Here is a 17,807-nt window from a genome sequence, read left to right on the forward strand (position 1 = left end):
CATATTAACCTTCCCTATGGGAACATATATGCAAACCAAAATTGTCAAAACTGTTGGTTGATCTGAGCCTACACAATACTTTATTCATCCAGTAAATATTTATTAAGCACTTACCATCTATCAGGTGCTGAGCAAGACATGCTTTAAGATAGACTATAAATATGTTTTAAATCACCATTTTCAGTTGACCACACTTTACATTTGCTGAAATGTCAATTCACAAATGTGTGTGTGTGTGTGTGTGTGTGTGAGAGAGAGAGAGAGAGAGAGAGAGAGAGAAATTAATGGCAGTTTGGTAAGGGTAGTGGAAATCATAAAAATTGCTAACATTGGTTGCAGACAATGTCAGAAGGTTTCTTCAGCTACACGGAAAGATTGCAAAGCAAATTTCCTTCCCTGAGGTTATGATTTGCATACAGAATAAAGGTTAAAATAAGACCAATGCAAATAACATCATTTTAGATATTTTCCCCTCTTAGTAAAACATAATGTACACTAATTTAAATTTTCAAACAGATACATTAGGGAGGAATTGTATGGAAATAATTGTGTCAGCAAAAGTGATGTTTAAACACAATTTCACTAACATTATTGTTCCATAAGTAGGGACCTAAACTTTCCTATGTGCTTTTTGCTTCTAGTGAAGTGATACCACTTGGTCTTAAGGCATCACTTTAAAAGGCAAAGGCCACTTGAAGGAACACGGTGAGAAGAGCAATGCAAAAAAGAGAGAAACAGAACTGTTTAGATATCTGAACCCTTGCTTTTCATTTGCCTCAGCCTGAGGTTTGCAGAAGGACGTCGCCCACTCCCACTGATTCCTAACAAGAGTATATATTAAGCTCTTTGAAATGTGAGTATTATGGAAAGGATCACAGCTGCTTTAAATTATAGAAGTTGGCAAGTGCCGGGGAGGAGAGGGAGGTTTTTTAAACTGAGAAAGACAGTTGCAAAACTTTGCACAGCAGCATGAACTCCAAGCTTCAAAAGCATTCTCACGCGCAGACGGGCACTTTATTTTTCATCAAGTTTTTTTTATGTGTGTTGTTTTGAAGCTGCTTTGAATGATAAACACATATTTCTGCTGTAAACTTTTTTAATGGTTTCTAAACTCATGGGACAACCAAAGCAAGAAAGCCTCATGATTTGGGGCAAGGTTTGATGTCAGCAATGCCTAGAAAAGGTAAGCTTCTATTTTCACTGCAGTTTTTCTCTGGTTTTTTTTCCCTTCTATTTGGCCTTTGTCAACAATATTTACTGGAAAGACTTAAGACAGCTACTTGTAGAGAAATGGGGAACTTGTAGAAAGTATGTCAACAAATGATAAGTCAGAGGTCGGAAAACCTCAGCTGTAGTGTTTTCTCCTACTTTCTATTCCGCTTGTCGCAGGAACAGCTGTGAACTATTTTTGACTATGAAAAATGCCATTTCTCTCAGAAAGTATGTGCACATCTTCAAAATCTCCAATCTGATGCACCTAGCATTCACCAGTGTGGTGATGGGCTCATTTATTGTAAAGGTCAGATTACCTATGTTTTCTTATCCCATTATATGCAGCTCAACTTCCAGAGCTATGATCTTTCTATTAACTCAGAAATCTTTCCCATGGAAGATTTTAACATCCTTCCAGAATTTCTCTGAAGGGTGCTTACTCTGACTTCTTATAAACTTGTTTTTCAGCCTATGTTTTTTAAAAGTTAAATAAATCGTTTTACTTTTCCTTTGGAGTGACATGAGAGGACCATTATAGATATTGTGTCCTGGGCAGAGTGAAAAAGTTCAACTCAAAATCTGTGAAGTTTTTGTTGACTGGCAATGCTCTCATCTGAATAGGGTGGCTGTGTCTTCTTGATTGCCTCAGAAACAGGTAGGGAGCAGAGAGCTTAAGACAGTCCTGGTTTTTCTATGCATGGGTCATAGGAGAAGCATCCTGTGGTGTTAGGTGGAGGGGCAAGTAAATGTCTGCTGTGTCCTTATTATTTCCTTGAGAAAGTCTCTCTTATCAGTGTTGCCATCTTTCCGAAGCAGAATTCCAGGTGCAAAAAACTAGATATCCACGGAGATCTGCAAATCCCCCCAGCAGGGTGCGATTTTAGCAGAGCTCACATTCATTCTTCACTCACACACATGTACTCAGAAAGCCCTGTAGGTTTGCTGGAGCTTGAGTGCTTTGGGACATCCAAGCGACCTCAGTCTGTGAAACCCACTGCTGCAGAAACTCTAGCAACAAGGCAGTTAGGCCTGGGTGAGGAAGTGAGATGCTGCCCCGAAGCCATGGCTCTTGGGGTGCAAAGGGCTCTAGCTGCTTTGCTGTACAAGCTGTTGATCTGTTTCTGGACTGTGTTTCCCTGTGTGTCAAATTCTGTTGACATAAAGTGGATTACAGCGACGTCCCCTGCCTTCTGTGATCTCAGGGAAGGAGAGAAATTCAGATCAGAGAGAAGGATGTGATTGTAGAAAACCGAGAAGGCAGTTCCATCAACTCATGGCAAGGTCGCAGGGAGAAAGCATTACTTCCTTTCTCCATCCGCATTTGTGAATGGAGGAAGTGAGGGACCCCGCTTATGGCTTCACTGTCTTGCTCCTTCCCAGACCCTCTCTGCTCTCCCTCTCTCCCTCCTGTTCTGTCCAAGCCAGCCATGCAACCTCAAGAAAGGGAACGGTGGGTTGGACAGACAAGATGATTAGCATCTGCTCCTTCTCGTCCTCTTGGCCATTCCCAGTCCAGTTGGGGAAGTCCCCACCCTATTTGGAGGGGCGTCTCCAGGACCCCACCCTGTGACCTCATCGCAGGCAGCCAGAGAGCTGGGATGGCCAGGGGTTGCGTGGCGCCTGAGTGCACCCTGGGGATGGGTGCGGCCACGAAATGTGCAGTGTGGCGTGAGGTGACTGCCAGGGATGGAGTGCGCACTTCCCATCTTGGGCTCCCATGGCAGCTGGCGGCATTTCTGGAAGCCAGACCCTCCAGGCCCCACCTCTGGGCCCGAGGAGGCCCCAAAGAGGACAAAAACAAAAAAGGAGGGAGGGAGATGCAAGAGGGAAGAGATATGGGGACATGTGTATATGTATAACTGATTCACTTTGTTATAAAGCAGAAACTAACACACCATTGTAAAGCAATTATACTCCAATAAAGATGTTAAAAAAAAAAAAAAGCAATTAGAGTTTCTAATGAAGCCCCAAGCCAGCTGACTCATCTGAGGCGCAGCCACTTGGGGGTTTTGTGATGAAACCTGGACAGAGCCCTGGAAAGGAGAGGTCAGGGTTGTCCCGAAAAGGACACTGATGATCAGTCCATTGCGACCTAATAGTGTCTCCTCACCTCAGAGAGGCTGAGAGAAAGGCAACATCTGCGAGGGACAAGGGAGGAGAGTATTAACTAATGAGCTGCCAGGGAGTGCAGAAGCCACGCTGTCTGAACCTGTAAAGAGTTTGAACCAGGTTTAGCCCAGGTTGCCAGCTACAGCCTCACACCCCAAGTCTGTAGATCAGGACCTGAGAAGCCCCAGACTTTGGAATCAACCCCTAGGGCACCTGGGATAAAGACACCATCGCAATTCAATAAACCTTAATTGTGTGTCTACTCAGTGCCAGAAACTTTATCAAGGCTCTTTGAACTTGACCCTTGACAGAGAGACCAAATGATAACAGCCTGGAAAGTTCATGGCAAACACAAAGAGGGGCTTTGCAAATCAGCCTTCTGAAATCAAAGAGAGCTTCTAGTTGCATTTGAACTAGACCTTGGAGGAGGAGTAAAATATCATGGGAGAGACAAAAGGGTCAAGAGCATCCAGGCAGAAGCCAGGGGACAAAGGCACAGAGATGTAAAGGTCATGGCTGCTTCCCTGTGGGTGTTGAGGCGCTATTTCCCCAAGTGCATTTTAAGGAATACCAGTTTCATGGGTTATTAATAAGAGGATAACCAAAAGTATTTCCTGGACAGGCAAATTTAGGAAAGTGAAAAACTATACACCACAGAGGATCAGAACTCAGGCTCTCGGGTCACAAACATCTGACTTCAGATCCCTGCTCCATCCCTTAACTGCCATGTGAACTTGGACCCATTCAATCAACAGTTTCTTCATCTGTTAAGTGAGGTTCTTATATACATTCTTATGGGGGCATTTTGAGGATTTAATTAGAGAATTCATGAAAAGGGCCTACTATCAACGTGTCTGGCATATAAGAGCTCCATGAATTTTAGTTATTCTTACTAGCTATTAGATGCTGGTTTCTTTACTGCAGGAATTCTCACATGCTTTAGTTCCTTAACATGTCCTCTGTCTCTCCATGAGTGGGTTATTAGACTCTAATGTTTCCAACATGTTAGAATATGAAACCACTTATTTTCCCCAAAGAGTATCACACAAACCATGCAACTCAGAATGCATGCTGGAAAATGATTGGGTTGGCCCAATGAGTTGAGGATATATGACCTTCAAGCCAATGACGTTTCCCAAGATTTAATTGAAATTTATCAATCTCCACCAGCCACTTCACGAATTGTCTTCCATATTTCTATGAAAAAAAAGCTCCCAAACTGGGATTCTCCTGTCAAAGGAAATTGACTTTTTTCTTAAAACTATTGTCAATTTTTAGAAGGAAGAGAAAAGTAACAGCAAAGCAAATTCTTGTCTGTCTTAGCTTTCACACCCAAAAGGCCAACCTCTGCCTATGGTTTGAGGGCCTGTGTATAGAGGGCAAAGCAAAGGCAAAAACTAGGATAAAACATGATCCCACCTTCAAGGAGTCATCAGCTGAGTGGAGAAAATAAAATGTGTGCTCTTATGTCTAAAATGCAAAATTAGGTTTACAAGGAAGGCTATAAGAGGGGTTCAAAGTGAATGGGAATTCAGAGAAAAGGAGACCTTGGGTCCCTGGAATAATCAGAGTAATAGGTAACATTCTTTGACATATACCAAGTGTAAGGAATTGTGCTAAGTACTTTCCAATATGATAACCCATGTGTACTTTATAAGGATACAAGGTGGGTGTTGACTTGCCCATTTCACAGATGAACAAACTGAGCCCTAGAGAAAAGCAGTAACCTGCCAGAAGTCTTCCAGGAAGTAAGGGGCAGAGTACGGTCTCAAACTCAAGTCCATGTGATGCTCTGTATCCCTTACCCAGGAAAGACTCTTCAGAGGAGATAATGTGTCACTTGGTCTTGAAGAATGGATAAGGATTAATGGGAGGGGAATTTCAGGCAGTGAAAAGAATATCAACAAAAGTATGAAAGAGACCAATGTGAGGAGTAGGAGGAAAGCCGCCCTGGTAGAACAAAGGGTGTGCATAGAAAGAAGAGGGAAATGAGCTCAAAAGACTTGGTTGGATCTTAAATGTTTTCACCACAAGAACAAAAATTTATAAGTACGTTTGGTGATGGATGTTAACTAGACTTATTGTGGTGATTATTTCACAATATATACAATTACTGAATCATTATGTTGTATACCTGAAGCTAATATAATGTTATATGTCAATTGTATCTTAATTTAAAAATAGAAAAAAAATTAAGAAAATTCTATAAAAGAAAATGTAGGAAAATGCATTAAGCTAGAAAATGTTGGAAAATAGTGTTATATCATTATAGAAATGTATAATGAATAAAAAGTTATGTTATTTTCTGGAAAAAAAAAGACGGTTAAAAAAAAAAAAAAAAAAAAAAACGTGGTTGGAATCAGATCCTAGAAAGCCTTGAATGCCAAACCACAAAGTTTGGATATTTTTAATGGAGGAATCATTAAAACTTTGTAAACAAGAAAGTAACAAGAATGTAACTCCCTGGTGGTTCATTAGAATAATAACTTAAGATGATTAATCGGTCTGTACAGCAGGGGAAGAGACTAAACCTCCAGTTAGGAAGAGATGTTTGTCCAGGTGGGAGATGGCAGTAGTTGGTGCCACAGCAGCTAAGGGATGAAGATGCTCATTGGACCCAGTCTCCTAAACCTGCTACACCAAAGCCTTGACTGTCATAGTGGTCTTTCAAAACAACAACCTTGAGGCCTCACTAAATCCAGATTTAACCCTTAAGATGACAGGGGGTGGGAATGGAAGGTCCAAAAGGAGCTGGTTGACCTCTGAGAGCCTTCTCAGCTTTCAATCTCCATGGAGATAAACTCTAAGCACTTTTATGGAAATCACTAACCATACAGTTCCCTATTCCATCACCAGTTTCCAGACTTCGTATCAAACAGGCATATTTCCCAAAGAACTTCAGAGTCTGCAAAACTTTTATGAGTTTCCAGCTATGGCAATTACATAACAGTGGTAGCGGCATGCAGTGATTGGGGGAGAGTGTGTTTTAATATATCCCTTCAGGGGAAATTTTTATCCATCCTCTTGGCTGTCTGCCTTTTGCAAAATTCAGCTGTCTACCTCTTGTGACTGAAAACTCTTCCTGCAGTGCGCTACCACATCAGGATCTTGTGGTGCTTTGAATGACAGTTATTCATGCAGGGCTCATATGACTTCCGCCAGTTCCCACATAGGGTGAGTTTCAGAGAGTAGGAATGAATTCATCTTTAGATTTTCCAGTGCCTTACAATTATAGTAGGTCTGAATCAATCTACAAACACAGGTCTGCAAGAAATTTCATATTTTTCCATTTTATTTAATACAACTTAAATTTGATTCTAAGAGTTAATGGCAGCAGGAACTTTACTTTCAGAAATGATCAGGCTCCTACTCCCACAGATACCGATAACGGCGAGGTCTTCCTTCACGTCAGCTATGCCTACCTTTATAAATTGCCTGTTCTTTTGATGTCTGTGGATTCTGCTTTCCAGCCCTGCTTGGGAACTGGCAGTCACTGTCCAGCCAGGAACCTGGGGTCTGAGCAGTCCTAGGCAGCCCTCCCCTCTGAGGTCTGGTCACACAGAGTGAGCATTTCCACCTCTCACAGATCCACAGTATCTGACACCCAGTCCCTCCAGGTCTGGGGAAATCTCCCATCAAAGGCCCTGCCTTCTCCCCTTTCCCACCATATACTCTTGGGCTTGGACTTTCAGAAAAGAAAGGAAAAAGTATTATTTTCAAGAAACTTCTGCTTTCTGCTCTGCCTATACAACCTTGAAACAAGGAAGAACAAAAAGCCGGGCAACATTCTTGGGATAAGTTGGGAGTGGAGAACACACACAAATAAATATTTCCCTAAGTTATTTTGTTGCATACCCAATAGGTATTCAATAATGGTCAGTGGATGCATGTCCCAATAATTGATGAAATGGTTTCTCCAAAGTTGCTCCGTTTGCCACAAGAGTTTAGTAGAGGCTTTTTATTAAGAACCTACTATGTGCCAGTACTTCACATGTACTTACTACGTGTCCCCATTTTTCAGATGAGAGAGGTGAGTCACTTATCCAATGTCCTATGAGCACTAAGGGATGGAGTAGGTGTTTAAAGTTGTTCCCATCTCTAAAACCCATACATTTTCCACCCTGCCACATGGAGTCCTGGAAAGGATTCCTTATTCTCTAACAGAGCTCTGTTCTTGACTAATCCTTCAGTAGACATTTCCAGTTAACATTTTTAAAATTTATTTAATTGAAGTAAAGTTGATATACAATGTTGTGTTAATTTCTGCTGCAGAGCAAAGCGATTCAGTTATACATATACATATATATATATATATATATATCTTTTTCATATTCTTTTCAATTATGGTTTATCACAGGATATTGAGTATAGTTCCCTGTGCTATACAATAGGACCGTGTTGTTTATCCATCCAATATATAATGTGTTGCATCTGTTAATCCCAAACTTCCAACCCATCCCTCCCACCCTCCTCCCCCTTGGCAACCACAAGGCTGTTTTCTATAACATTTGTTTTAAACAGATATTTTTCCCACCATGAACATAGTGTGATTCTCTTTGACATATTGATAATCTCATGGAATGGCTTTTTACCCCATCTCATCACTCATCTGCAAGGCAGCAGAGAGGGAGACTTAATCCTATTTGAAAGATTAGAGCAAGGTAATGTGACTTGCCCAAGGCCACAGAGCTAGAAGGAAGCTCAAAGTCGAACATGCATTTGTCTGTCTCTGCCTCCAAGCCAAGGGGAAGAAGTTAGTCCTAATCAATCAAAAGCTAGTTACAAACCAGTATTAAATATTTACACTTTTAGTGCCTTCTCATACTACCAATAACAGAAAACCATAGCTGATGTCATTGCTTTAAAACGCATCCTGCCAGATGTACACTATGATACTTGAGAGCTGTCATTAAAATTTTAGCTGGTGGCCTTGCCACCTCAAAGCAGCTTATTCTCTTAAACTGGTAAGTGATTGTTTCAGTTTCTTTCTTGCATCATTAACTTTTTTAGAAAAGACTTCTTAGGAGTAATTTTGACCCCCGGCCACTCTAAAATCTAATTTAACATCAGTAGAATCTCAGTTTAGGGATTCTATTTTTTTTTTTTTTTTTTTGCGGTATGTGGGCCTCTCACTGTTGTGGCCTCTCCCGTTGCGGAGCACAGGCTCCGGACGTGCAGGCTCAACGGCCATGGCTCACGGGCCCAGCCGCTCCACGGCATATGGGATCTTCCCAGACCGGGGCACGAACCCGTGTCCCCTGCATCGGCAGGCAGACTCTCAACCACTGCGCCACCAGGAAAGCCCTAGGGAGTCTTTGAATTATCAACGCATTTTATCACAGGTGTTCATATCAGTTCCTCAGATCATTAGCATCCCCTCTTTTCTTTCACAATAAAGACCATATTCCTTGACATGGTAATCGGGGGGCTTTGAAAATTTGTCTCTTACCCACCTTCCTCATTCCCTGCACCCCTACTGCTCCCCTCCATATATCTATATGCCCATGTACACCAAATACCACAAACTAGGTGGTTTAAATAACAGAAATTTATTTTCTCACAGTTCTGGAAGCTAGAAGTTTAAGACCAAGGTGCCATAGGTTTGACCCTTTCTGAGACCTCTCTCCTTGACTTGCAGATGGCTGCCTTCTTGCTGTGTCCTCACGTGGTTTTTCCTATGTGCAGAGCATCCCTGGTGTCACTTTGTGTGTCCCAATTTCCTCTTCTTATAAGGATACCAGTCAAATTGGATTAAGGCCCATCCTCAGGGCCTCATTTGAACTTCATCACCCCTTTAAAAGTTGGTATCCCCAAATAATCATATGGTGAGGTACTTCAACATGTGACTTTTGGGGAAGCCCAATCAGTCTAGAGCAACCCAAAAGCTATGCACAGTGAAGTCTTCACAGTTTCTCATGCATCCCTTTTCTCCATATGACATAGGTCTAAAGAATTGAGTCTATTCCCTTGCCTTTGTATAAATTATGTTGAGCCTTATACAACTGCTGACCTTCAACTATTCTATTACCTACAAAAAATGGCAATTTAATATAATTCTAATATAATTTAGAGACTTAAAAACTCTCATTTCTTGAAAACAATTTATGTGTGGTGTCCTTATAATATTACAGAAATTGTTGGTCGTCCTCCTGTTTGTCCTTGAGTCTGAGATAAAATGGTCTCCAAAAAGACTTTGAGAATTTATTCACACTACAGACCCTACCTTCAGGTTCAACACCAGCCATAGCCAAAAGCTCATACTTAATAAAGCAGCCTCTTCCATTAAAATACCACTGGTCACCAGAAAGTTCTTTCTTATGCCAGAATCTGGCTCTTTTTTAATGGTTCTCCCCTGGTCCTTGTTCTGCTTTCAGCAGTAGCAAGAAGTCCACCTCTTTCCTCTGGCTTCTTAAATATTTAAAGACCATCACCATCTCCCTTCCTAACTCTCTCTAGGGTATCCCTGGACTTGCAGGGAGGAATTTCCCCAGACACTATGTGGTTCACCAAAAATATTCATGCCTCTCTTGAAATGATATCTATACCTGAACACCGGACACCAGATGAGTTTCACATCTAGAGCTAGCTCCATATCAATTTCCTGGGATGGGTAACAGCTACGCAGAGCCCTGTATTGAGAAAAATCTGAACCCAATCTAAGGTTAGCAGGAAAGAATGTAGAGTTTGATTAGTGATGCCTTAGGGAGAAGCAGATACTCTCCAGAGCTGCACTAACTATTACTCTGGATACTGTCTGACAGCCTAGGGCACAGGGGAGTTATTACTGTCTGTGATTTAAATACTCTATTTTCCTTAATGCTAAATTTGCATCAGCTTTGCTAGTCAGCCAATCTCATAAAAACAACAACAACAACAACAACTAAGACACTCAGATTATTCTTTAACTTAGTTACAGCAAAGCCTATTTTCATCCATGCTGTGGTGCTGCGTTTCTTCCTAGTTAACTAAAGAAATGAAGAATCTGGAATTGTGATCTCCTTGTGTGGCAGTTTCAGTCCTAACCCTTCCTGGTTGTGTGATTGTAGGCAAGTTATTTGAATGCTCTGAGCCTCTGTTCATCACTGAAAATGAGAAAAATAAGTACCTAGTCCAGTGGACCCATTGGTATCTTAAATAAGATATTATGTGAGAAAAATTTGCAAGTCAGAAGGTGAAATGCAAATACTAGTTAATGTTAGGAGCCTGTTAGTTTTGGCTGGCCAGCTAATTTTTTACCTTAGCCTCTTTGTCTTAGGGGATTTCTTCTCATTGGACAAACTGACATCTAGTAAGGGATTAGAAACAAAAGTACAAGCAAGAGGAATGGACACACACTAGATACTCAGTGAATGGACTTGCACGTGAATGTAAACTCGTCAAAGGAAATAATTTCGGCCAAGATGAAACTGTTTCCACCATGTTGTCAAAGCAAAATGATGAGTGAAATCCAGAGTGCCTCTCCCTGGTTGTTTTGATTATTCAAGGCCAAAGATGTTTGGTTTGGGATGATTTGTGCTTTCCATTTGCTTACACAAATCTACATTGCTGACCTAATGCTTTTGCCTGGGAAAGAAAATATACCCAGTTCTCTGGCTGTTGTCAGCAACACATTAGCGTAGCTCTGCACCATATGCTGTATCAGGGGCGACAATCCTAAATCTACAGGACCAAGCTGTTGTGCATGAATGAATAAGCATATGGCAGAGACCCAGGAGGCCTCAAACCACAAGCTCCACCTAACATGGGCAGTCACCACCTGCTCCAGCGGGGGGTGTCCAGGTGCAATGTGACCTTATGGCGCCAGATCTTCAGATTTTTCAAGAAAATCCACATATCTGGATTTTTATGTGACATGTTCCTATTTTAAAAACACTTACTGTGTTTCTGACCTATAGAAATGACAATGTCATATGGTTCAACCTAATATAATCTAGAGACATAAAATCTGTTCCCATTTTCCTGCTATGTGGGAAACCTCAGGAGCCCTCACCCTTCAAAAAATTTTCTTTTTTTTTTGCACACACACACACTATTAATAACAATAGCTAACAGAGACCACTTCCTACACAGAGGTATACATCTAGATAAATCCTCATTTAATCCTCCCAACACAGCTGTAAGTTTGGTACTATGTTTAATCCTATTTTACAGATGAGACTCAAAGCCCCACCATCAGTTTTTAGTGACACATATGTACGTGAATACATGATCCCCTTGCCAACAGAGCCGGAGTCCTTCTGTCTCTTGAATTTCAGGAAGAAAAGTAAAATGTATTTTACTGCCCATGTGCCCAGAGATGGGCAAGGTGGGGTGAAAAGTGAGTCTCCTGGCCGCTTCTGCTAACTTTAAATCTCCATATGCCTTGTGTTAGTCCACTAAGGCTGCCATAACAGGATAATGCCACAGGCTGGGGGCTTAAACAACAGAAATTTATTTCCTTGTGGTTCTGGAGGATGGAATTCCAAGATCAAGGTGACAGCAGGGTTGGTTTCCAGGCAAAATGTTCTTTCTGGCTTGCAGATGGCCAGCTTCTCTCTATGTCTTCACATGTCAGAGAGAGAGAGAGAGAGAGAGAGAGATCTGGTGTTGAGTCTCTTCCTTTTCTTATTTTTTAATTTTATTTTGTTTTTTCTAATATCTTTATTGGAGTATAACTGCTTCACAATGGTATGTTAGTTGCTGCTGTATAACAAAGTGAATCAGCAATATGTATACATATATCCCCATATCTCCTCCCTCTTGCATCTCCCTCCTACCCTTCCTATCCCACCCCTCTAGGTGTACACAAAGCACCGAGCTGATCACCCTGTGCTATGTGGCTGCTTCCCACTAGCGATCGATTTTACCTTTGGTAGTGCATATATGTCCATGCCACTCTCCCAATTTGTCCCAGCTTACACTTCCCCATCCGCGTGTCCTCAAGTCCATTCTGTATGTCTGCATCGTTATTCCTGTCCTGCCCCTAGGTTCTTCAGAACCATTTTTTTTTTAAATTCCATATATGTGTGTTAGCATACAGAATTTGTTTTTCTCATTCTGACTTATTTAACCCTGTATGACAGACTCTAGGTCCATCCACACCACAAACAACTCGATTTTGGTTCTTTTTATGGCTGAGTAATATTCCACTGTATATATGTGCCAATCTTCTTTAACCATTCATCTGTCGATGGACACTTAGGTTGCCTCCAAGTCCTGGCTATTGTAAATAGAGCTGCAATGAACATTTTGGTACATGACTCTTTTTCAATTATGTTTTATCAGGGTATATGCCCAGTAGTACGATTTCTGGGTCATATGGTAGTTCTATTTTTAGATTTTTAAGGAACCTCCATACTGTTCTGCAAAGTGGCTGTATCAATTTACATTCCCACCAACAGTGCAAGAGGGTTCCCTTTTCACCACACCCTCTCCAGCATTTATTGTTTCTAGATTTTTTGATGATGGGCATTCTGACTGCTGTGAGGTGATAACTCATTATAGTTTTGATTTGCATTTCTCTACTGATTAGTGATGTTGAGCATTCTTTCATGTGTTTGTTGCCAATCTGTGTTTCTTCTTTGGAGAAATGTCTATTTAGGTCTTTGCCCATTTTGAATTGGGTTGTTTGTTTTTCTGATATTGAGCTGCATGAGCTGCTTGTAAAATTTGGAGATGAATCCTTTGTCAGTTGCTTCATTTGCGAACATTTTCTCCCATTCTGAGCGCTGTCTTTTTGTCTTCTTTATGGTTTCCTTGGCTGTGCACAAGCTTTTAAGTTACATTAGGTCCCAATTGTTTATTTTTGTTTACATTTCTATTTCTCTAGGAGGTGAGTCAAAAAGGATCTTGCTCTGATTTATGTCATAGAGTGTTCTGCCTATGTTTTCCCCTAAGAGTTTACACTGTCTGGCCTTACATGTAGGCCTTTAATCCATTTTGAGTTTATTTTTGTGTATGGTGTTACAGTTTGTTCTAATTTCATTCTTTTACTTGTAGCTGTCCAGTTTTCCCAACACCACTTATTGAAGGGACTGTCTTTTCTCCATTGTATATTCTTGACTCCTTTATCAGAAATAAGGTGACCATATTGCGTGGGTATATCTCTGGGCTTTCTATTCTGTTCCATTGATCTATATATTTTTTTTTGTGCCAGTACCATACTGTCTTGATTACTGTAGCTTTGTAGTATAGTCTGAAGTCTGGGAGCCTGATTCCTCCAGCTCCAATTTTCTTTCTCAAGATTGCTTTGGCCATTCAGGGTCTTTTGTGTTTCCATACAAATTGTGAAATTTTTTGTTCTAGTGCTGGGAAATATGCCACTGGTGGCTTGATAGTGATTGAACTGAATCTGTAGATTGCATTGGGTAGTATAGTCATTTTCACAATGTTGATTCTTCCAATCCAAGAACATGGTATATCCCTCCATCTGTTTGTATCATCTATAATTTCTTTCATCATGTCTTATAGTTTTCTGCATACGGGTCTTTTGTCTCCTTAGGTAGGTTTATTCCTAGGTATTTTATTATTTTTGTTGCAGTGGTAAAAGGGAGTGTTTCCTTAATTTATCTTCCAGATATTTCATCATTTGTATATAGGAATGCAAGAGTTTTCTGTGCATTAATTTTGTATCCTGCTACTTTACCAAATTCATTGATTAGCTCTAGCAGATTTCTGGTCGCATCTTTAGGATTCTCTATGTATATATCATGTCATCTGCAAACAGTGACAGTTTTACTTCTTCTATTCTGATTTGGATTCTTTTTATTTCTTTTTCTTCTCGGATTGCTGTGGCTAAAACTGACAAAATTATGTTGAATAATAGTGGTGATAGTGGGCACCCTTGTCTTGTTCCTGATCTTAGTGGAAAAGGTTTCAGTTTTTCACCATTGAGAATGATGTAGGCTGAGGGTTTGTCATATATGTCCTTTATTACGTTGAGATAAGTTCCCTCTATGCCTACATTCTGGAGGATTTTTATCATAAATGGGTGTTGAATTTTGTTGAAAACTTTTTCTGCATCTATTGTGATGATCACATGTTTTTTCTCCTTCAATTTGTTAATACGGTGTATCACATTGATTGATTTGCATATATTGAAGAATCCTTGCATTCCTGGGATAAACCCCACTTGATCATGGTGTATGATCCTTTTAATGTGCTGTTGGATTCTCTTTGCTAGTATTTTGTTGAGGATTTTTGCATCTATGTTCATCAGTGATATTGGCCTGTAGTTTTCTTTCTTTGTGACATCTTTATCTGGTTTTGGTATCAGGGTGATGTTGGTCTCATAGAATGAGTTTGGGAGTGTTCCTCCCTCTGATATATTTTGAAAGATTTTGAGAAGGATAGTTGTTAGCTCTTCTCTACACGTTTGATAGACTTCACCTGTGAAGCCATCTGGTCCTGGGCTTTTGTTTGTTAGAAGATTTTTAATCACTGTCTCAATATCAGTGTTTGTGAATGGACTGTTTATATTTTCTATTTCTTCTTGTTTCAGTCCCAGAAGGTTGTCTTTTCTAAGAATTTGTCCATTTCTTCCAGGTTGTCCATTTTATTGGCATGCAGTTGCTTGGAGTAATCTCTCATGATCCTTTGTAGTTCTGCAGTGTCGGTTGTTACTTCTTCTATTCATTTCTCATTCTATTGATTTGTCTACCCCCTTTTTTCTTGATGAGTCTGGCTAATGGTTTATCAGTTTTGTTTATCTTCTCAAAGAACCAGCTTTTAGTTTTATTGATATTTGCTACTGTTTCCTTCATTTCTTTTTCATTTATTTCTAATCTGATCTTTATGATTTCCTTCTTTCTGCTAATTTTGGGCTTTTTTGTGCTTCTTTCTCTAATTGCTTTAGGTGTAATGTTAGGTTGTTTATTTGAGATGTTTCTTGTTTCTTGAGGTAGCACTGTATTGCTATAGAGTCCCCTCTTACAACTGCTTTTGCCACATCCCATACATTTTGGATCGTCGTGTTTTCATTGTCATTTGTTTCTACTTATTTTTTGATTTCCTCTTTGATTTCTTCAGTGATCTCTTGGTTATTAAGTAGTGTATTCTTTAGCCTCCATGTGTTTGTATTTTTTACAGTTTTTTTTCCTGTAATTGATATCTAGTCTCAGAGTGTTGTGGTCAGAAAAGATACTTGATACAATTTCAATTTCTTAAGTTTACCAAGGCTTCATTTGTGACCCAAGATATGATCTATCCTGGAGAATGTTCCATGAGCACTTGAGAAGAAGGTGTATTCTGTTGTTTTTGGATGGAATGTCCTATAAATATCAATTAAGTTCATCTTGTTTAATGTACCATTTAAAGCTTATGTTTCTTTATTTATTTTCATTTTGGATGATCTGTCCATTGGTGTAAGTGGGATGTTAAAATCCCCTACTATGATTGTGTTACTGTTGATTTCCTCTTTTATGGCTGTTAGCATTTGCCTTATGTGTTGAGGTGCTCCTATGTTGGGTGCATAAATATTTACAATTGTTATATCTTCCTCTTGGTTTGAACCCTTGATCATTAGGTAACGTCTTTCTTTGCCTCTTTTAGTAGTCTTTATTTTAAAGTCTATTTTGTCTGATATGAGAATTGCACTCCAGCTTTCTTTTGATTTCCATTTGCATGAATATCTGTTTCCATCCCCTCACTTTCAGTCTTTATGTGTCCCTAGGTTTGAAGTGGGTCTCTTGTAGACAGCGTATGTACAGGTCTTGTTTTTGTGTCCATTAAGCCAGTCTATGTCTTTTGGTTGGATCATTTAATCCATTTACATTTAAGGTAATTATTGATATGTATATTCCTATTACCATTTTCTTAATTGTTATGGGTTTGTTTTTGTAGGTCCTTTTCTTCTCTTGTGTTTCCCACTTAGAGAAGTTCCTTTAGCATTCGTTGTAGAGCTGGTTTGGTACTGCTGAATTCTCTTAGCTTTTGCTTGTCTGTAAAGGTTTTAATTTATCTGTTGAATCTGAATAGGATCCTTCCTGGGTAGAGTAATCTTGGTTGTAGGTTTTTCCCTTTCATCACTTTAAATATGTCCTGCCCCTCCCTTCTGGCTTGCAGAGTTTCTGCTGAAAGGCCAGTTCTTAACCTTATGGGGATTTCCTTTTATGTTATTTGTTGTTTTTCCCTTGCTGCTTTTAATATTTTTTTCTTTGTATTTAATTTTGGTAAATTGATTAATATGTGTGTTGGCATGTTTCTTCTTGGATTTAGCCCGTATGGGACTCTGTTCTTCATGGACTTGATTAACTATTTCCTTTCCCATATTTGAGAAGTTTTCAACTATAATCTCTTCAAATATTTTCTCAGTCCCTTTCTTTTTCTCTTCTTCTTCTGAGACCCCTATAATTCAAATGTTGTTGCATTTAATGTTGTCCCAGAAGTCTCTGAAACTGTCCTCCATTCTTTTCATTCTTTATTCTTTATTCTGCTCTACAGTAGTTATTTCCACTATTTTATTTTCCAGGTCATTTATCCGTTCTTCTCCCTCAGTTATTCTGCTGTTGGTTCCTTCTAGAGAATTTTTAATTTCATTTATTGTGTTGTTCATTGTTGTTTGTTTGCTCTTTAGTTCTCCTAGGTCCTTGTTAAACGTTTCTTGTATCTTCTCCTTTTTATTTCCAAGATTTTGGATCATGTTTACTATCATTACTCTGAATTCTTTTTCAGGTAGACTGCCTGTTTTCTCTTCATTTGTTTGGTCTGGTGGGTTTTCACCTTGCTCCTTCATCTGCTGTGTGTTTCTCTGTCTTCTCATTTTGCTTAACTTACTGTGTTTGGGGTCTCTTTTTCACGGGCTTCAGGTTTTAGTTCCCATTGTTTTTGTGTCTGCCCCCAGTGGGTATGGTTTTTTCAGTATGTTGTTTAGGTTTCCTGGTGAAGGGGACTGGTGCCTGTGCTCAGGTGGATGAAGCTGGATCTTGTCTTTCTGGTCAGCAGGACAGCGTCCAGTGTTGTGTTTTGTGGTGTCTGTGACCTTATTATGATTTTAGACAGCGTCTCTGCTAATGGGTGGGTTTGTGTTTCTTTCTAGCAGGAAAGGAACACAGTCTCTTCCTCTTCTTATAAGGACACATGTCCTGTTGGATCAGCGCCCCACCCTCATGACCTCATTTAAACTTAATTAACTCCTTAAATGTCCTACCTCTAAATATAGTCACATTGAGGATTGGAGCTTCGACCTCTGCATTTGGGGGGTGGGGACACAATTACGTCCTTCTCACCCAACCTCTTCTACAGATAATCAGCCTCTCCTGTCTTTTTCTCTTTTCCACCCTTACCCTTAGACTTCTTCCCACCCAGCCCACACCATTCAGCCATTTCCCTCTTTCTACCCTATTCTTTGTGTCCTTCAGTTCATTATTCTACACAGCTTCTCTTTTCTCACTTTCTGTAAGCTCCTCTTCATGTATTCTCCTCCTATTTCTCTCTTCCTCTATTTTCTCAGCCTTTCTCTTTTATCCCAACCATCACCTTCTCCAAAGTCCTCTCTCCTCTCTTCATTT

At 40.0% G+C, this 17,807-nt stretch overlaps 1 protein-coding gene across 1 annotated transcript in view; it reads left to right on the forward strand.

Moving 5' to 3' along the window:
- Positions 1–1,162: 1,162 nt before the first annotated feature.
- The window catches only part of C1QTNF7 (C1q and TNF related 7), a 137,711-nt gene continuing 121,066 nt past the window's right edge, over positions 1,163–17,807 (forward strand). The window contains exon 1 of the mRNA XM_082605240.1: positions 1,163–1,183. The gene's annotated coding sequence lies outside the window, so the exon portion shown is untranslated. The remainder of the gene's footprint in view (positions 1,184–17,807) is intronic.

This window comes from Mesoplodon mirus, assembly GCF_964341445.2.
Source record: "Mesoplodon mirus genome assembly, chromosome: 2".
In the NCBI taxonomy this organism is placed as follows: Eukaryota; Metazoa; Chordata; class Mammalia; order Artiodactyla; family Ziphiidae; genus Mesoplodon; species Mesoplodon mirus.